Below are 22360 nucleotides of genomic sequence, written 5' to 3'. Positions count from 1 at the left end.
GATTCAGAGGGGCAGAGCTGATGACGAAAATTTGCTAACAAGGAGGGGGGGGGGTCAAAAATGGCTAAAAATTTACTTACGTAATACTTGAACGGCCCCTAATGGGAAAATGAAACCCCGAATCACACTCACGGCTCGGTGTGACTAGTGTTAGGGCTGCTGCCCGGTGCATGAGCGAAGATCGGGGCCCCCCCCCCCCCCCCAGCGTCAAAGTTGGAGTCGATTGATCTAATGTATATATGAGCTGACATCATCATCGTGCCCGCCCCCCCCCCCAGACTTCCAAGTCAATCTCCGCCTATGTCCCGGTGGTTGAGAAACACTGCCCTATAAACCGATATATTTTAACCCATAGGATCCTATGTTAATTACGGAGCTTCTACCGCCCACCAGGGGGAACACTGTTTTATGCCAATTCCTGCAATTTTTATAAATATTTCAACTATTTATGGGACACCCCGTTATTATGTTGAAGGGGGAATCGTAAAAGGTATATTTCTGTTTTCTCAAGACTCTTCCTTTTCTTCGACCAAGAGCGTGCTTGTATAACCAGTAACAGTCGCCATGAACTGGAACTCTTGTCTCGTCAATTTTTCCTTAGCTAAGCAATTATGTGCACTGATAAGACAGAGGGAAAGAATCAGTGAATTCAATGATAAAAGAGAGAGGGGCGAGGGGGTAGGTTTTTTCGTTGCTCTCTTATCTGTTGATATAGTCCGATTTAGTTGTTGTGCAGATTTTCGAGCTTTCGAAGCGTCCTCACTCTGCCGTGCAGTGGAGTAATTCTATCGTTCGTGCCAATTGGCTGCGTTATTCCGAGCAGGGAGGGCGTGACAGTCAAGAATTCCATCTGGAATGCGTGTATCTGTATCGAATGCTTCTCGACGCTTATCACAGGTAAAGCGTTCCAATAATGTATAGGCTAATATTTTGCTTTATTGCTCCTCTTGAATGCTCTTAAACCAAGGGTGCTCAACCTTAAGGAGAGTGTGGGCCGATTCCTTGATTTGAAAACGTGTCGCGGGCCACTTCAGTGATCTGAAAATGTGCCGCGGGTCACTTAGGTGATATGGGAATGTGCCGCGGGCCATTAGGGTCTCTAGAACTGTGCCGCTGGTCACCCAATACGTAATTTGTAGATATGCCACGGGTCCCGTAAGTGTTCTGTAAATTTACGGCTTGCCACTTAAGTGATCTACAAATGTGCCACTTAGTCAATTTGTATAGAATGAGGTTTGAGGTCGCGTGCCACATCCGATTACTCCTAAGGCCACATTTGGCCCCCGAACCATGTCCATATTTGAGCATATGTTTAAACTCTCACGACACCGCGGCTAACACAGGGACCCTGTGATTCCCTTCAAACCCATGTGATAAAAAAATATGGAGCATTTTTTCTAAGCAGGTTTTATGCCCCGCGTGTATACCTGTAATTTTTTTAATGCGGGCACTACGAGTGAAGTTGTTTTCAGCCACCAATTTACCAGTTTTTACGAACGTTTCGGACACAGAAGAGATTGAAGAACGGTTCAAGTCCAATTAACCAATGCTTTGCTTTTGTGCAGCGTCCTCTATCGACAAAGTTCGAACCAAATTTTTCCTTTATAATAACCCCACCCCCGTGAAAAATAATTTTTTTCGCAAACCGCATTAAAATACGCCAATTCCTTCGATTTTTATGAACTTTTACGAATTTATGGGACGCCTATATATGCTATTGTATAGGTGTTACGCTACTGTTATCGGCAGGGGCGGGCTTAAAAATTTTGCGCCTCTTTCGCAACTCCCCAGTAATCACGAACCCCCTGGCGCACGCCAGGCTCACATTTGCAACCCAATAATTAATATCAAACTCAGTGCCGTCTTAACGCAATGTGCCCGGGCGGGCCTCACAAAAATGAGATCCTGTTGAAATTTTCTAGAATTTACCAGGTAGGGCCTCAGAAAAACCACTTGGCCCGGGGGCCCCCTGATGATCAAACAACTATAATTTTCATGGCCATAAAAAACATTTGAGAAAGCCATTCGACAATAAATTTGAACAATAGTGCCCACTGGCCAGCGAAAAAATTTCAAGTGTGCCTCCAGGCACTTAAAGCTTTTGGGGGTGGGGGGACTGTCAGGCTAGAGAACAGGGCCACGTTATCTACCCAGGCCACAACTAGATAGTCTTTCCGACTGGCAATCATGAATAATGCCTCTCTCGTATAATTTTCAATAATTTTAAAAGAAATTAGCGTCTCTATCTGGTTCAGTGCCCGGGGTATTAGATCTATCTGCATCCTTCCCTTGGCGGAGGAGAGTGGATTCTGTGGAAACCCTAGGCCAAGAGGGCTCGATGTCTGCATTTTAGAGAAGTCCTGGGACAGAATATTGAGCCATTTACTTTGTTAAAAACATTTAAGTCAAAACGTAATCAAAGTATTTTTCTCCGGTTTTGCGGCCCCCCTAAAATTTAGCGGCCCGCACCCTTCGCACCTGCCTATGTCCGGCCCTGGTTATCTGCAATAGGACGATTGCACAATTTCTTCCAGTCCCCCCCGCGCTTTTGCAGTGGCAATTTTTTCCGGTTCTCACGATCTTATAAAACCAACGGTAGGCCTATATAAAAACCAGTTTCTTACAGCTTTTTGTTCAGCCTCCATCACGGTGTGTAATTTTTTTTTTTCTTCCACATCACACAACATATCAAACGCGCCGGTGTCTGCGCGGCTTTTTCTCATATACAGGTGACGGATATTTACGCAATCTCTGTTGGCCATTGCACTCATGATTGTGTGTTTGTGGTCGCAGATCGGAATCGGCCGCGGTTGTAGTAACTGGTGCTCTTCTTCCTGTTCTGGATCCTGTCTCGGGTCTTGTTTTTTGTGTGTGTCATTTTGGTGCTCGTTGGATCATGCGTGGATTGATTTTACGCGTTTGAAATCGATTTCAAACTTCGGGTAAGGTGAGATATTTATAATTGTTCTGATTGATTTGGTGGAGGTATTTTTATAATTGCTATTAATCTAGGGTGAGTGTTCATAGTATGATTAGGAATATCGATTCAATTAAAATACACTCGATTTCATCAGAGTCCCTTTTATAGTGGATTTACAGCGTAAAAAAAATGACAACAATCGTATCGGGCTGGAGTCTTGTCAGCTCCACCCTTGTGGCCCTACTACAGGGTGGGTCCGAGAGTAGAGCTACACGTAAGGTGGGCCGGCAAGCCCGTAGCCAGAAATTTCGTTCGGGGGGGGAGGGGAAATCAGTGATACAATAGTCAGTACAAAAAGCCATCTTTGCGGTTTTTTTCGGTCATTTTCTCACATTTCGGGGGGACCAGACCCACAATTCCCCCCCCCCCCCCCGCTACGGCCTTGCGGGCCAGGGCTGAACAAATCTCCGAAAATTTACATGCCCGACCGAGCGCGTAACTTGAAATAATAGATGCCCAAATCATAATATTTTGAATGCTCAAAACACGTCACTAGATGAACACTTGAAAAATTTAAAAAAAAAATTGCGTTATTTGCATAAAATATATCTATCGAAAGGTGTATATATATATATATTTTTTTTCAAAATCGTGATTTTCAAAGAAATAACAGTGAAAAATGAAAGTGTACCACAAAATGAATGTGGCCACTAATTAAGAATCCAAAATTAGGCAAATTGGCAATTATAATTTTCCGCTTCGTTGTCTGAAATGACGTCACCAAGACGCTAAAATTGAGAACATATTTGCCTACCGGAATATATGGAGTAAATAATTTTCGAATTGGAGGGAAAAGAATGTTAAGAAATTTTCCTAAAAATTCATGCTTGTACGTTATTATAAATATGAGAAATCGCGTTAAGCTAAGACCCCTTGAATGAATGAACGCCATGACTCTGCCACCAGACTTCCGAGATCTCTTCCAGCCCAGAAGTCTGGAGCAAAGTGTGTGTGTACCTAACAGTCCGAGTGCGTATCTAGTTTTTTTTCAGTGCTGCCATCTATACTTCAAATTGAGAGTGAAGTGTGATGATTGATAGCCTATACCGTTGTAGGAGTTTTGCTCTCTGTGTCGGGGACATCGGGTCGCATTCGCTCGACGAAGTTAGGAACCACAGAAAACTATCTAAGACCTCTGCTGCCACCTATTAGTTAAAAATAGAACTGTTCGTAATGGTTCTTAAAACAAAATGAATGTTGGTTTCAAACCTATGTGCAGCATGAAAATACGCAATACATGGTATGAAACTTTTTATTCTTATTTTCATGCTGCATAACCGGCATATGTTTCGAACACTAAAATACCGATTAGTATGGATGTTTACAGGGTGATTCTGCTGAAAACATAACGTAGTAACCGGTATTTTGGCGCATGAAATTTACGTGAGTATGCATCGTAAAAAAACATTTATAGTTTCTTACCGCATATTGTTAATTTCCGTGCCGCACAGTGGTTAGAAACAACCATTTTAATTTGACGAATATGCCGGATAGTTTTATTTTTATTGAATACATCAGTGTTTCTCAACCTTTTCGATATCGCGGCCCGGAAAATTATTTTTCCTTGACTCGAGGGCCCGGTCTTGAGCTTAGTCGCACAAAATACAGGGTGGGCCAAAAGTCCGTAGAAACTTTAAAAATGAATAAAAACCGGAAAAATTACCGAAATAAAAAACGGTTTGCAGGGTTAGCATAGCTATTTCACGGGAATATTTTTAAGACGGGAAAAAACAGCCGATGGAGGTGCTGGTACGAACGACTTCGGTGGAAATATGTAAATGAGTATGTAATGAGACGGTTATAAGAACTTGCGCTCCTAATCCACAGCCAGTTCACCGTTGTAAACCGTGTATGTGGACCTGCTGCACACTGCCGTTGCTGGATTTTTAACTCGCCTGGAATGTGTTTACGTCGTGTAGAACACATACTTCTGTAATAAACGATTTGGAGGCATTCTGTTCGTTATTTGCGTATCTTTTCTTTGACTTGTGTACGTCAACAATACCTATCGGCTGTTCTTTCAAGTTTTTTCCCTGTCTTAAAAAATTCCCGTGACCTAAACCAGTGGTTCTCAACCTTTTTGTCCATGGCCCTTTTTCAACCATTTCTCATTCCTATGGCTCCCTCTTGCGAACATGAATAATTTTCTACTCCCCACCCGCCCGTTTTTCCACTAGAAGATAGTTATTCAAAAATTGTCTGAAGTATATAAATATGTTTGAATTTAATTTGATTAATTTTCAATTTATGAAAATAACGAAAGAGCAAAATAAACGTAATAGGATACAGTAAGAAATGGTAAATAGTAAATAAATTATTTTCAATCAATGTAAATTCTGCGCTTGAAGGCGGCACAATGACATCAAGTTACTGTACTGGATGAAATTTGTATTATTTCCAAATTAGTTTATTTTTGTGTAAATTATTATGGTTTCGTTGAGAAAATGTCGGTTGTAGCTTCCAAAATACGCATTCTTGTAGTGATAAAAATCGCAAAAAGTGGTAGCAAGCAGTTTTATTAATTTTATTCTCTTCATGCGGATTAAAGTAGTATATAATGAGTAGCCACACAGAAATGAATCGCAATTGAAAAGTTCAACCTTTCACATCGTTTTCAATAATGTATCACAGATATAGGTTCATGTTGTAGCCATACTATGAACTTAAAAAAAATGAACTAAAATACGTGTGAAAATTTTTTAAATATTTGTTTGAAACATTCATTCCAGAAAAATCATGTGCGCAGTCACAGGGCCGGATTAACCATTAAGCAAAATAAGCACGTGCTCAGGGCATCAGTACAAAAGGGGCACCACAAAAATATATCATATGGCATTTTCTTTTTAATGCACGATTTTTTTTCAACATCCATCATCCGATAGAAGATCCTAAAATTGTAAGAACACTTGATTGTATAGTTGAAGATCATTATCACAAAGAATGGCACAAAAGATGAGAGAAACTAATAATATTGCAAACTAGACTTCACATTATTGCCAAGTTTTTCGATTAGCTTTTCACAATTTTCATAAAGTACGCCCAGGGCTGTCTCTTAACATCATCATACGCCCACATACAAAGCGATTTTTCTGAGAGAGGCACTACTACCTATAGCTAAAAATACCTATTTATATATTTACTCTTGAAAATCGGAACCAGATCTAATTGTCACTTGGTTGCCAAAAATGACCAGATGGGCCCCATGCAGCAAACTTAGTTCTACAGAATAAGGACAGGATTTTTGTGGGTCATTAGTGGATCAACTGTGTAGTTTGATCCATAGAAGTAAAACAAATGCTATCAGGTGTAAATTACAAATTTGACAATGTATCTTTGGGCATTGAAAAATACCCAATATATATAACGGTGAATCGTCAGAAATAAGATACCTATTGGCAGGGCCGCAACTGGATACTTGGTTAGCCGGGGCAACTACTCATTTAGGCACCCCCCGTAATGCTGAAGGATAGGTTGAATTGTTAAATTTGCGCCCCCTTTTGTGATGCACCTGGGGGGGACCAGACTCGCCTGCTCCTTCCCCCCCCCCTAGTTGCGGTCCTGCCTATTGGTGATATTATGGCCATTATAAGGTTCAATGGTTTCTCCTTGGCGTGTTGGTACAGCCTTTATCCATCAACCGTTCGTCGTAGTGGTATGGTTATAACTTTAAAAATTCTCAAAATATGACGAAAAATCGCCCTGTACGAGTTTTGAGGAAGATCAAAATACAGTGTACACAAAATAAAAAATGTAAATTTTTGTACGATTCCCTCCCCTCTCTAATTTCCAATCAGATAGTTGTTGCTCTTTCTCTTCTGAACCCAACAAACAAATCACATGTTTTTAACTGCATTGTTCCCTGCGATATTTAAATTCAAAATCGGAGACAGGTCCGAGCTCAGGAGAATTTCGCGGCCCAATGCAAAAAAAAAAAAATTGCGGCTCCCTCTAAGAACATTTTATGTAGTTGTTCCCGACTTACAAACTTTTCGAGTTACGAACATAAATCTTGGAGGGGAATTCTTTTTCAGAGAGAACGCATTTTACTACACTAATGTTTTTCATTATTTCAGGAACGCGTTGATGGTCTGGATCGTAATCAAACACGATATCCATTGAGAGGGAATGACATTTAAATTAATTTTACAAAATTCGTAGATTATTAATGATAATTAGCGCGTGGTCCACCTGCTGACGTCGTATCTCGAATCATATTGAACAGTCATAAAATTTTGTCATATTTAAAGCGCTTCATCATCATCTCTTTATCAAATATACGTTGCGATTCGATAAATGATCATTTTTCGAGTTTTTTATTGCTGTTTTTGTGTAATTAATGTAAATTAATAGAAGTAAAGGAATCAATTACTGGAATTCCATGACTTCCACAAGAGTAGGGCTGACAGGCAGAATCATCGTAATAGCGTCATAGGCCCCCCCCCCCCCCCCGAGCCAAGGGATTTTTTGGAGGCCCTACCTGGAAAATTCTCGAAAAATTCAACTACGTCTCGTTTTTCTGAGTCACCTCTTCTCTTGAGGACCTTCGGGCACGGCCCGGGGTGGGGGAAGCATGCATTAAGACGGCACTGCCTAAGGTTCGCACCAGGCGTCTTCCTTTTTCAGTTTTGAATCTGGTAACCCTATCTGAAGACCACATAATCCGTGTTTTCTTTTATTTGATCGATCATCAATATTGTCCGTATGTTTTTGTACAAAGAAATAATTATTTTTACAACATAAAATCGATTATTGCAAATGTGCGAATTTTGTTACCGAAATTTTCGTCTCATAAAAAAATTTCATGCCAAAAAATGACAAAGAGAACTCTCTATCTCTCTTTCATCATCTCATGAGTTGCCTGAAATTTAGAGATTAAATGACTGACTGACTGAAAATGGACTTTTTGAAGGCTACGTCTTATTTTCGTGCGCTCTTTTTGAGATTAAATGCCAGCACCAACAGTATATAAATCAAGCCTCTGGAGAGAGTAGGACGTCAGCGGTCTCCGAATTGGCAGTGCTGAGAACTGTGTCCGCCAATATCTTTCGTCGGAACATCACGTGACTCGGTGAAAACAAACACGACACCCCCCCCCCCTCGCATTAAAAAAAGATAATTTCAGCATTAATGGGAGAAAATATTCTAGAAATAATGTAAGAGATAATTACAGCATTGATAAAAGGGATAATTCCAAAACTAGTGAAAGAATTCATGAAAGAGGTAATAAAAAATGAAAGATAATTCCAGAATGAAGGAAAGAGATAATTCCAACATTAATAAAAGAAATAATTTCAACATTAATAAAAGAAATAATTTCAACATTAATGAAAGGAACAAATCCAGAATTGATGAAAGCAATTATTTCAGAAGTAATGAAAGAAATAATAATTAATAAAGGAAATAAAATTCCACAATTAATGAAAGAATATTCAAAAAATAATGAAGGAAAATTCAAGAAATTATGAAAGAAATGAGATTCCGGCATTAAATGAAAATAATTTAATCTTTTTTCACCTTTAGAATGAGTTCTCCATCTTTTTTTAAATCTTTAAAACCCAATATTTAGAGACCGAACTGCACATTTCTATGGAAAAATTGCCAGGCGGGAATTTTGTTTTTACCGGGTCACGTGATTTCCTTGCATTTGATGTCGCTGCAGTCGCGGTGGCTGGATGATGCTCCCTCCTGTAATATATAATCTCTGTCGTCTGGTTCTCTCCAGGTTACTTGTTTTTGGCGTCTCCTTGTGTCCTGAAAAAATAACCGAACTGGCAGTTCGAACTTCCAGTTCTGTTTGTGAGCTTAGCTTGTAGGGAACCGAACAAACCGTCTGTCGTCTGCTCATTAAGAGGCACTTTGTTTAGGACGTCTCCTTATGCTCTAATAAAATAACCGAACTTTCAGTTTAAATTTCCAGTTCAGTTCACGAGCTTTGTTTACAAGGAACTGAGCGGAATAAAGAATATAGTTTTTTCACTTTGCACTTCATCATCACCACATGAGTCACTTTTAAATTTGACATTAGATGGCAGTACATTACTATAAAGTGCAGTGTGGGAAAATTCAATTTTTACGATCTCTTACCTGTCGTCTGCTTGTGTGGAGGACCTTTGTTTTGGATGTCTCTTTGGGTCTTGAAAAAATTACTGAACTGGAATTTTGATCTTTCAGGTCAGTTTATAAGCTTTGTTTATAAGGAGCGTAGCTGAATGAAGAATTTAGTTTTTTATACCTGAGCTTTTCGTCATAACCACATAAGGCACTTCTGATTTTGAAAGTAGGTAGCAGCACCAACAATATTTTAAAAATGAATTTCTTATAGTATTCTAGAGTATTAAATTAATTTTAATTCCCTTTTAATATTGTTAGTGCCATTGGGAATTCGTGGCAAATGCTACAAGGCGAAAAAAAAAATCTGCTATTGACGGACGGCGTAACATTTCGAGTCACCCGGTATATACGGGTTTTGTCATTGCGTAACGCAGTGACAAAATTTCATGTGAACATAATAATGATTCATTATCAGGATTTCAAGCCCATCGGAAAATATAAATAATGGGCCATTCAAGTATTACGTAAGCAGATTTTCAGCCATTTTTGACCCCCCCCCCCCCCCCCCCGTCAGCAAAACACTGATATTTTTGCAATTTGATGTGAAAACAGTCCTTTTTATAATGATTATGTCATTTTCCTTTTATAAATTAAACAAAAGGAAGAAAGGGTGGGGGAGAAAAAAAGAAAAATGGCCAAGACGGGCTCGGTTGTGCGTAAATGCCTTGAAATTCCACTTGTGTGCAAGGGGATTCGGGCCTCACTCTCAGTTTTATGACAAAATTTCACATTTATGAGACGTTTGATTATGGTTACGATTAACCTATATAGCTTTTAATACTAAAATATTTCATTTATACGAAGCACAATTTCAATTATTTGGCATTTTCATTTTGACTCGAACTCCAAATTGTTGGCATTTAGACATTTCCAACTATCAAATCCACGAGGTTTTGGCAGATTGTGAAAAATGCGTCGCTGAATTGGTTTTGCATGTGTATTATTAACACTAAAAACCACAAATTTTAGGTTGACAGATACAAAGATACGCATTGAGCCGGTTGTGGACATTTCAAAATGAAGACTTGCGTGAGAATTTATTGCACTTTTCTGAGAAATCAGCAGATGCAGTGAGTCTCAAATAAACGGATTTAAATGTGGTCATACGCCATTTTAGAATTTTTTTTTTCTAATGCCCACAACATTGTTCTTGCAGGATTGGAAAATTGCATTGAAATTATTTAGGATGTTGCAGGCCAGCAGCAGGCTTACGTAGTAGGGCAGTTAATAGGAAGCATTAAAGTATAGATTAAAAAAACTTTAAAGATGTGGTGTCAATCTAAGTCCTACCAAGTCCCAATACATTATCTGCTTGGATTCCATATAGAAACCAATCAGCAAGCCAAATGACGTTAAGATCGTCGTAAATATGTTTAAAATCACGTTTTTCCTGTTAAATTGAAATGAATGGCATATGAATATTTGCGATTTTGAAACAACAGCAAATTTATGCAATTACAGTTTCTTAAGTTATACAGCAATGTGTAGTTTTAAAAAATTTAATTTCGCGGGTATTTTTCCTCATGTATGATTTGGTCTCTTGCAGTTCGTTATAACTGAATTTGACTTTATTTCTTTTCAGTAGAGACAATGGGTGTTGGCACACCCCTCCCCAAAAATTCTTAAAAAAAAATACCCCAGAGCAATCGTTCTTTATTCGATTTTTATAAATATATTCCCCATCAGACCACTCAGGTTTAGAGGCGTCGCGAGTTTGATACCCGGTTCGTCCTTGTCAGAAAACTTTCCTGACACAGGGGTACAACAAAAAATGGTGACTTGACCGCAGCAAAAAATTGCTACCGCACGGAGTCCCCCATCGAGGGGTTAGCGCACCAACCTCTCGATGAGTATAAGAAACAAGCCTGCCGTTCGGAATCGGCAATAAATTGTAGGTCCCGGTCTAATTAGCCCTCGTGTGCAGAAAATGACCGTGGTGCGACAAAAATGATCAATGATCAGACCACTCAGAGCCGGTTGAAGATAGCTTTGAACTGTTGGCTATATATATCCGTCTGTAATTGCATGAAAACGATGGGGTTTTTTTACACACAAGCTTTCATTTCTCACCCGTCTACTTCTTGGATTGCATTTACTACCAGCACTCAAAAAAATGTCAATGAATGGTCAACAAATCTTTGTCCGCTTTCCTTATGGCAGCCCTCTTTGAATGAAAAGTCTTCGAACACACACAACGTTCTGTCTTTACAGTTACTCCATTTTGCTTTAAACCTCTTCTATAGTTTGTGTCAGGGCCTACTGTCACCCCCAAGTCGTAAACCCACCGAGATTACATGAAACACTTTTTTTATTTCCTTCCTCATGTTAATGTTACTTGAATAGCGGAAAAATATATTCTATGCATTTTTTGTTTGAAATTAAATTTTTTTTAGTCAGAGTGACTAAACAAATTTAATTCCACAAACTTCTTCGTGGCCCCCGTATCAGTAGCCGTGGCTCCCTTTTGCCAGATTTTCATCCGTGGCCCCCCTAGAATATCCTAGGGCCCCCCTGAGGTCATATGGCCCCCGGTTGAGAACCACTGAAATGAACGATTATTTTTCTTATTTTTAAGCATTTTTAAATTAATTAACTGCCATGAACTTTTTCGTATCTGACGCTAATTAAACAATTGTTAAAATTTACTCCTGATGCTGATTAAGCAATTATTAGCTATTATTAATTATCTAATTAATCTACTCCGACCATCAATAATCATCATGACCATCAATGGCCAATTGGTTCATTGGAAACAGGTTTTAACTGTTCAAATTAATCGATTTTCTCCGATTAATAAAATTAATGATAATTGAACATTTTTTCGTTAAGTGTCAGGAAGTATTGAGTTCTATGCGATTGATTAGTTCAATAGTTAATATAATTAAATTATTATAATTATCAAATTATTATAATATTTAAATAATTATTATAAGTTCGTAATGGTTAATTTATCCATTAGGAACGTACTTTGACTTAGTAAAAGTTAGAAATGAAAACGTTAACAAGCGTATTTCGGGCTTTTACCAACTCGCCTTGGTAAAACCTAGGTCTTACCTATAAAACCTAGATTTTACCAGTCTTCGGGCTTTTACCGTAACGTATATATATAATAATACTAGGGGGGCTCTGCCCCCCTGCCGCCTTTGGCGGCCAACCCCCCCCCCCACTTCTCTCCCGGACATATCTTGTTTATTTCGTCCCACTTCATCAGCGTGCTATGGAAAAGGGGAAAGGGACGTGTGCAACCACCAGCCTACTGAAGAAGCGAATTTTAATGAAAATAATAATAAAGCAACAAAAAACAAATGAGATTCATCAAGTATCCCCAGAAAACTTCCCCATGGGGGTCCCCAGATTCAATTCGCTGAATTTCAGTGGGGCCCCACACTGGATATATCTTGGGCTACCGATGTGTTGCAAATTTTACAATGTTAAACCACAAAAATCAATGAGATACATTCAGGGGCACCGAATTACAACCTGCCAACATTTCCATGAAGCCCTGACCTGCAAGCTTATCGGACACCCCCCTGTGAGAATTTTTCATTTTTATCAATTTTACAACGAATAAAATCCAGGGCCCCACATCCAGTAGCGGGGACACAATACGCAGATTTTTAGTGGGGCCCCAGACTGGCTATATCTCGGGTTTCGGCTGTGGCAAATTCTACAACAGAAAAGAATGAGATTCATCCAGGGCCCCCAAAATCAAACCTGTAAACATGGGGCCCCCGACTTGGAAGCTTGTCGGTCATCCCCCGGTGCAAGTGCCATGAAAAATTTTCATTTGTATTCGTTTTACCAACGAATAAAATCCAGGGCCCCAAAATGAAACCTGTAAACATGGGGCCCCCGACTTGGAAGCTTGTCGGTCATCCCCCGGTGCGAGTGCCATGAAAAATTTTCATTTGTATTCGTTTTACGAACGAATAAAATCCAGGGCCCCCAAACAATTACCCGGGACACCAATTCACATACTTTTGGTGGGGCCCCAGACTGGCTTTATCTCTGGCTTCCACTGTTGCAAATTCTACAACAGAAAAGAATGAGATTCATCCAGGGCCCCCAAAATGAAACCTGTAAACATAGGGCCCCCGACTTGGAAGCTTGTCGGTCATCCCCCGGAGCGAGTGCCATGAAAAATTTTCATTTGTATTCGTTTTACCAACGAATAAAATCCAGGGCCCCCAAAATGAAACCTGTAAACATGGGGCCCCCGACTTGGAAGCTTGTCGGTCATCCCCCGGAGCGAGTGCCATGAAAAATTTCCATTTGTATTCGTTTTACCAACGAATAAAATCCAGGGCCCCCAAAATGAAACCTGTAAACATAGGGCCCCCGACTTGGAAGCTTGTCGGTCATCCCCCGGAGCGAGTGCCATGAAAAATTTTCATTTGTATTCGTTTTACCAACGAATAAAATCTAGGGCCCCCAAAATGAAACCTGTAAACATAGGGCCCCCGACTTGGAAGCTTGTCGGTCATCCCCCGGTGCGAGTGCCATGAAAAATTTTCATTTGTATTCGTTTTACGAACGAATAAAATCCAGGGCCCCCAAACAATTACCCGGGACACCAATTCACATACTTTTGGTGGGGCCCCAGACTGGCTTTATCTCTGGCTTCCACTGTTGCAAATTCTACAACAGAAAAGAATGAGATTCATCCAGGGCCCCCAAAATGAAACCTGTAAACATAGGGCCCCCGACTTGGAAGCTTGTCGGTCATCCCCCGGAGCGAGTGCCATGAAAAATTTTCATTTGTATTCGTTTTACCAACGAATAAAATCCAGGGCCCCCAAAATGAAACCTGTAAACATGGGGCCCCCGACTTGGAAGCTTGTCGGTCATCCCCCGGAGCGAGTGCCATGAAAAATTTCCATTTGTATTCGTTTTACCAACGAATAAAATCCAGGGCCCCCAAAATGAAACCTGTAAACATAGGGCCCCCGACTTGGAAGCTTGTCGGTCATCCCCCGGAGCGAGTGCCATGAAAAATTTTCATTTGTATTCGTTTTACCAACGAATAAAATCTAGGGCCCCCAAAATGAAACCTGTAAACATAGGGCCCCCGACTTGGAAGCTTGTCGGTCATCCCCCGGTGCGAGTGCTATGAAAATTTTTCATTTGTATTCGTTTTACCAACAAATAAAATCCAGGGCACCCAAAATGAAACCTGTAAAAACATGGGCCCCGACTTGGAAGCTTGTCGGCCATCCCACGGAGCGAGTACCATGAAAAATTTTCATTTGTAATAAAATCCAGGACCCCCCAACCAATTACCCTGGACACCAATTCGCATACTTTTGGTGGGGCCCCAGACTGGATATATCTTTTGCTTCCGCTATCGAAATTTTTCAACGTTAAAGCAGCAAGAAAACAATGAGATCCATCAAGGGCCCCCGGAAATGAAAACTTTTTACTTATACGTGAAATCTTCCCCGGGTACCCCGACCCTGTGTTGGGAGCACTGCTGTTGTGTGTGTATATTATACATATATATACCTCTCGGCATGGACCTCCCCCCCCCCCCCCACAAAGGAAGGGCTGACAGGGGCAACAACGATTCTTATCACTTTTTGATTTTTCACACTATAGATTAATCACAGAGGGGCCCCTGAAAAGCTGGTTTGGGGGCTCGAAATCTAAATTCCAGCCTAAGGGCTCTGCTGTAGGATGAAGGAGCCTCTTGGTACATGCACATAACATGGTCCCGATGGGTCAAATGGGTCCCGATATGTGAATATCGACCCAATATCGATATATGATATCATATCGATATATGAATGTGAATATCGATATATGAATCGAACCCACTTCCGTAACAGAGTTTCCGTCACTCAAAAATTTCACCCACTTCCGTCACTCGGTTGCTTAGCAACAGGCCCTTTTCGAGTTTGTTTGTGATTTTATATTATAGAATAGATATGGAAGTGATTGAGCCAAAAAAATCGAGGATTAAAAATCTGTTTTATCCACGGTGTATGTTATATCCGGGGTACGCCATACAAATTGATGGAAATTCAGAAATTCAGCGCTGAAGTAATTTTAAACTAATGAGAGAAAGAACTAATGAAAATTTTAGAATTGATGAATTTAAAAATAAATGAAAAAATTAATTTTTCGGCATCAATGAAAATTCTGAATTAATGAAAGAAATAATTGCAGAATTGAGTAAAATTCGGAACTAATGGAAGCGATGATTTTCCGGTATGGGGGGTCATTCAAGTATTACGTCAGCATCGAGGGGGGGGGTTTCGGATTTGCAGATTTTTGATGACAAAGGGGTAGCGGGTTTTGAAGAAGGTTGCTTACGTCATCAACCACCTCTTTTTGAAGATATGAAAAATTCTAAGCTGCTGACAGGGGAGGGGGGGGCAGTGTTTTGCTGACAAAGGGGGGGGGGTCAAAAATGGCTGAAAATCTGCTTACGTAATACTTGAACGGCCCCTATGGATGAAAATTCAGAATCAATGCAATTTCTGAATAGGTGAAATAAGCCGCTAATAATTTACCGGGAGTGCAGGGCTGCACAGAGCACGGGCCCTTGTGTGACCACACCTGTCACACTTTTTTCCCCAAAGGTGACTGATGTATGCAACACAAAATAATGTAATACATGGAAGAAAAAAAAAATTTTTTTGAATTGGGGTGCCAGCCACCCCAAGGCTGATAAGAAGACGTGTCCAGGGAATCTCCTTTCCCGAGAGCTCATGGTGCTATTCACGGCCATGGATGGGGCTGACAAGACTCTAGCCTTGGGGCCCAGGACAGTTACTACCATTTTTTTAATGCTATAAATATGTATAATGCTATAATCTTTTAATGCTATAAATTACATGATCTCCTATATAAATTCCTATATAGAAGATCATGTGAAAGGTCTAGCTTGGGGCCCGCTAAAGATCCCAGCCTAGGGACTCTGCTCTACCATGTGAGGGCCATAGACTGTGGCTCCCCTACATGGGAAAAGGCTGACAAGACTCCAAGGGGCGAGGCTCAGAAATTGGTCTTGTATTTTTCCAATACTTAAAACAAAAAATTTCCTTGAAAATCAATGTAAGGAGCCAGCTAAAAATCTTAGTCTAGTGTCCTTCCTGTTAATAATCATGGCCCCATTCAAGAGTGATGGGGGGGGGGGGGCACGAGATTCACTATCATAGGCCTCTGTGGTTTTATATAATCGATATAATGCATTTTTTTCATCTATACATCGGCAGCAAGTTCTGGCTTCTTAAAGCAGTTATAGGCCTAGTTGCGTGAACGTGATACAGTCGACGCTCGATATAACGACCCCCTCCCCTTCGTACCATCGAAAACGGACGTTATATTGTGCGGGTCATTATATCGAAAGTAAAACATATGATAGTTGCTGTATGTAAACATTTGGGACTTATCTTACTGGTCGTTGTAATGGAATATTGGTCGCTATAACGTTCGTCGACTGTACGCGTAAAATCAATGCAGTGAAATTCAATTTTATACGGCCCTCATAACATTTTGCGGCCCATTGCGATCGCATCTGCCCCAGTAATAAGGCCGATCCCTGTGAACGCCAATCTCACGAATTGCTTCGACACATCGCGACAACAAAAAATTCCACGATTTCAATTCACATGTGAGAAAATTTCAGGGGAATGCTATATATCAGATCAAGGAATGAGAGAGAAAAGGCCTTTCTCTCTCCAATATATTCGGCAGGTCAGGTCAATAGCTTGTTCAGGTCATTTGCCCTCTCGATCACTTTTTTTTTTTTTCTTGTCACGCTCCATTTCTCAGCTGGAGACAAATGACTGAGAATCACGTGCAATTTTTTTTTACAATCAGGAAGACGCTGGTTGGGGCAATTCTGGGGAAGAGAGTTTGAATGCGAAAAGGCCGATTTTCTTTTTGTGTTATCATAAAACACTCGCTTTTGTAGATTTCTTTTCCCCCTCCGTCTTTGTTGTTATGTTTATGTCAGTCTCTCTCTATTCGTGCTTTTTCCGTAGTGTAGTAAATAATCTATTCTCTGGAGAAAGAGCGAGCGAGTACACTCGCACTTGCCCATCTTGTCGGAAAGTTGAGGACATTGTAAACATATAAGATCTCTAATGGTGAGTTGTTTTGAAAAGGTTGGAATTTTTTAAACTGGTTTTTATTGATTCAATTTTTTTGCAATAAGGGGTTCAAGTATTACGTAAGCAAATTTTTAGCCATTTTTGATTCCCCCCCCCCCTTGTCAGTAAAAGTAAGCAAAACGCTGACAACCCCCCCCCCCCCTGTTAGTAAAATTTCATCAGCTATGCCCCTCTGAAACCTAACGCATATTGATGGGATCAGAGACGTGCACGGGGGGGGGGGGGGGTTATAGGGGGGCTCTCTCGTGCCCCCTTCCCACGATCCAATCAAAAATTTATTTTTTATTGCAATTTCGGAAAGGAAATACCTTTTTATATGTTATTATAATCAATTTATTGTTATAATAATCAATTTATATCAATTAATTTCAATGTTATTTGAAGGGTATGAACTCAAAATTTATCTTTAATAAATTCATTGCGACCCGCCCTCTAAGCCATATAATGATAAATCACATAAAGGCTCTTGGCCCGTGGACCAAATATGGCCCTGGGGGTTACTTGATGCGGCCTGCCCTCTTCTATAGCCACTACAATTAAGCCCCCTATCCAGTCGCCTTACCCTCTTCAAACCTAATTTTGTAAAAATGAACTAAACGCCACATTTACAGATCGCTTAAGTGTCCCGTGCTACAATTCCAGAACATTTAAGCGGCCCGTGGCATATTTTCAGATCACTTAAATGACCCGGGACACAGTTCCAGAACACTTAAGCGATCCGATCCATGATACATTTAGAGATCTCTTTAGTGACACGTGACGTAGTTTTAGAGCATTTAACTGGCCCCCAGCGTGGTTCTACATCACTCAAATTACCCGCGGCACATTCTCAGATTATTTAAGTGATGCGTGGCACAGTTCCAGAGCACTTGAACGGCCCGAACACGTTTCCAGAGCACTTGGATCCGCGAAACATTGAGATCACCAAAGTGTGTGTGTAGGGCACTTATCAATAGGGGGATATGTTACTTCAATTGTGCCCACAAACTTTTTTTCGGTTTTTCTCGTTTTTGGCGCACCGAGTAAGATGTCATTAAAAATATTTAATATTTTCATATTTCTGGGGGGGGGGGGGGTCCTGTGCTCCCCCAGAACACTCCTCTGCTTGCAAATTTACAGGGGGGAACAGGGGTCCCTTGCTTCCCCCCCCCCCAAAGATGGGACTGACGGGGCCCGGAATGATTATTACCAGTTTTTTCACACTTTCAATTCACTATTGAGGGCCCCAGAAAAGTCTGGTCGGGGGGGGGGGGTCTACACCCACTAAAGATACTGGCCCCTGCTAAAGAGGATGTGGGGGGGGGGTCATGCGTGCTCCTCAAACCAATCAAAAATGTAAAAAAAAATCTTTTTTTAATATTGTTGTAAAAACAAAAATGAATGACTGTTTTTTCTAACAAAACCAATTTTGTGGTAATTTGAAATGTTTTTTGCACTCAAAATTTCTCTGGAAGTGAGAACCTTTTTTTGAAATTTCGGGAAAACCTTTGCCCCCACAACCCTCAATATCCCCCCCCCCCCCAGGATCAAACCTGTTTACGCCCTATGTCTTCCCACATCTTGCAGCCGGCCCTCTAGGCTTGGATCGTTGGTGAACTCCCATGGCGGATTTATCACAGGTCCATTTATAGTGAAGTTTTAGTATGGGGGCCATTCAAATATTACGTAAGCAGATTTTTTTTAGCCATTTTTGACCCCCACCCCCTTGTCAGCAAAATTTCGTCAGCAGCTTAGAATATTTCATATCTTCAAAAAGGGTGGTTGATGACGTAAGCAATCTTCAAACCCCCCTTCCCCCTTGTCAGCAAATCCGAACCCCCCCCTTCCCCGATGCTGACGTAATTCTGGAATGACCCCTATGAAGAAACACAAAGAATCGTCCCAGTCCCCAAGCTGTCAGCCCCACTCTCAGTGCCGTAGCGTGCTTTCCCGGGGCCCGGGCAGACTTTTTCCTGGGCTTTCTTCGAAAGGGTTATGCTAAAAAAAAGGTTTTCTTTATCTTTCCACTCATTTTGCAGATTTTAAAGAAACTGAAAATTTCATGGAAATATTCAAAATAAATGTACTTTCATGTGGGGGGGGGGCCCGGGGCATGACACCCACATCCTGAAGCAGGGCCCCTAGGCTGGGATCTTTTGCCGGCCCCGGTCAGATTTTTCACTGGCCCTTCTGTAATTTATAGCGTGAAAAAGCAAAAAATATAAGAATTGTCCTGGGCACCAGGGCTACAGCCATGTCAGCCCCACCCTAGTGGGGGGCCATGCCCTGATTGCCTCAGTATATTTACGGGGCCTGCCCCTGATGAGGCCATGTATATAAGTAGGGCTGTAGGAGTATATAAGTGATGCCGACGATGAAAGGGGGGGGGGATTGGCTTAGGAGCTAAATGAGCCTTGAATCTGTATATTCTGGTGAAGAAAAATACAAAAATATATATGCTTACAAAAATAATTATTCGCCGTATGAATGAAAGCTTTCGATAATTTTTAGAACCTGCTACTTGAGTAAATGTACAGCCCGATTGAAGAAGGAAAAAACTTTCGAAGAACACAACATTCAAAGCATCTTTGCCACCTGACAGTTGAGTGGTTTACGTGCTAGCCTTTGGCTGTGCAGGTATGGGTTCGAATCCCGGTTCAGCATGAGTGTCTGCTAACACTAATAATTTCCTTAGACAGATCATGCGCAGGGCCCGTTTATGACATGACGAGGCCCTGGGAAGTTCAGGAGGTGGGAGGCCCTTGCGACAAGAGTCAATGGCAGTTGTTTGGTCTGTGAATGAATGTATTTTGCATGATTTGTGAGCAAGGCCGTCGTCTTAAGAGCATCATGGGCCCCCGGGCCAAGTGATTTCACGGAGGCCCTATCTGTTAAATTATCGGAAAATTCAACTACTTCTCATTTTTCTGAGGCCCCCCCCCCACCCCCCGGGCCGTGCTATTACCCTCTAGAGATATATCTCTAGGAGGTAATGGCCAAACAATAAGACAGCACTGAGCCAATAACCCTAATTCAAAGCTGCATTAGAGCTGCTTGAAACCTTTCAAGCGGCTTTGCCCTAGGTTGAACTCGTAAAATGGGTATTTCCACTATTTGATTTAAATTGTTGGTGCTACCATCTAGTCTCAAAATTAGAGATGACTAGACCCCGGAAGTTTAGGCACTAAAAATGGTCGAAATAGGCAGGCAAAAAGGCACTAAAAATGCCTAAAATAGGCACTAAAAAAGGCATTTATAATTTTTGCAAGGAAGAAAAAATAACTAAAAACATAGGTATTAAGGATCCAAAAACTATAAGATAGCACATGCACCGTGCAAAATCGGCTGCACTTAATTCATCCATTGTTGTAATTATAGTTTATAATAACTGCATTATTATCCAAGGTTGCGAATAATTGTTGTTTATTTGTTGTATTATTTGAAATAATCATTATCGTTTCTATAGTTGAAACATGGCTATCTTGGTCTATTTTTGTGAAAAGAAAAAAAAAAAATTTGTTCACAATTACCACGTATGCGGGACTCCTTCAAGCGCGGGGCCCCGTGTGGTCGCATCTGTCACACCCCCCCCCCCCCCAGGGCGACTCTTGTCAATTTGATCGAAAATACTAAATATGCATGTCTAAGAAATAGCCATGATTGTTTTCAGAGTATTTATGGTGCAAAAATGAAATCAAAACATGGGGGGGGGGGCCCCCAGAGCCCTGTCTCTTCCTACCCCGCGTTGTGTGAGCCATTAAAGACACCTTGGGACAATCATCGGTCCGCTAAACACGTACAACCATGCTTGGTCGAGACACATGATGTGAAGCCTATGAGAAAACAAATTTCAAATTTTCCTCTGCTTTTCTCTAACACAAGCTGCGTTCATCTGAAACAAAACCACTCTCGTCTAACACCATCCGGTCAAAGCAGAATTAATGCATGGCAACACCAATCACTCGGATCCCTTGATTGCGTTTAAACGGGGCTGTAAGGGGTGGGGCTTTCTGATGCATTAATACAGAGAGTGTTGGGAAATTTCAAAAAGAGCAATTCTTTCGAAGTTCTCAAAACATCCAAGTTTTACAGATTATGGCCTCTGAAATTCACTAATAAACTTAAAACTATGTCAAATATAGGCGGAGATAGACAAGGAAGTCTGGGGGGGGGGGGTGCCACGATGATGATGTCAATTCATATATGCACATATACATTGGATCAGTCGACTCCACCTTTAGAACTGGGGAGGGGGATGCCCCCCTTTCCCGTATCTCCGCCCATGATGTTAAAATAGGCACACACACGCATGTATGACACGAAAATTTCAAAAAAGGCATTTTTACCAAAAAAGTTTGAAAATCGGCAAAAAAGAGCATTTATGGCATTTTGCCTGAACTTCCGGGCTCTAGAGATGATTAATGCTGAAACAGTGAAGCAGCAGACTAGTGAATTAAATAGAATACTAGAAATAACGTGAATTTCCACTGTTCTAATACTGTTTTTTGCTGCCATCTACTGTCAAAAATGAAAATGACTCAAATCGTGATAATGAATTTGGGATCAAGGAGCAGCAATTTTTATTCAGCGTAGTTCTCTACGAGAAAAGCCCACAAACTGAATGGCAAGTTCAGTTCTTTCTCAAGAGCATAAAGGAGTCGTCAAAAACAAAGCACCTAGAATGAAGCAGATGACAGCAGAATTTTTCGTCCACAACCATCGAGCTTATATTACTGGAGAGACGTCAATAACAGTGATGCCCGTAATTTGAAGAAACGCCCTATTCATGGCCTTACTTGCAGCAGGCAGTGGCGTAAGTAGGACTGGCCATATACGGAGATAGGCTTGAAAGTCTGGGGGGGGGGACATGATGATGATGATGCCAATCCATACAGACGCGTATACATCGAATTCCTAGGCTCCGCTTACACGCTGGGGGGCAATCTCGATGACGTCAGCGGTCTCCGCCTTGGCAGTGCCGCTGAGCTATAAGTAAAGTTTACTTATAGCTCAGTGGGCAGTGCTGAGAATGGTGTCCCCCAACATCTTTCGTCGGAAGATCACGTGACTCGGTGCAAACAAACAGGATTCCCCCTGTAGAGATCAATGTTAAAATTGCCGATTTTATCATAGAAATGCGAAAATTTAGTACGGTTTTCCGCCACATCAAATA

General features: G+C 41.0%; 1 protein-coding gene across 5 annotated transcripts in view; it reads left to right on the top strand.

The window, feature by feature from the left end:
- The first annotated feature begins 460 nt into the window (after positions 1 to 460).
- The window catches only part of LOC149084638 (sterol O-acyltransferase 1-like), a 53252-nt gene continuing 31352 nt past the window's right edge, over positions 461 to 22360 (top strand). Inside the window, exon 1 of one of the 5 annotated variants that reach the window (XM_089235032.1) lies at positions 461 to 678. The gene's annotated coding sequence lies outside the window, so the exon portion shown is untranslated. The other 4 variants (XM_089235028.1, XM_089235029.1, XM_089235030.1 and 1 more) reach the window with 4 other exon arrangements.

This window comes from Pholcus phalangioides, unplaced genomic scaffold (assembly GCF_987345545.1).
Source record: "Pholcus phalangioides strain wild (caught in Gottingen) unplaced genomic scaffold, Ppha-v1.0 ptg000008l_1, whole genome shotgun sequence".
Classification (NCBI taxonomy): Eukaryota; Metazoa; Arthropoda; class Arachnida; order Araneae; family Pholcidae; genus Pholcus; species Pholcus phalangioides.
Note: the sequence above shows the minus strand (reverse complement) of the source record. Positions and strands in the feature narration are given on the sequence as shown.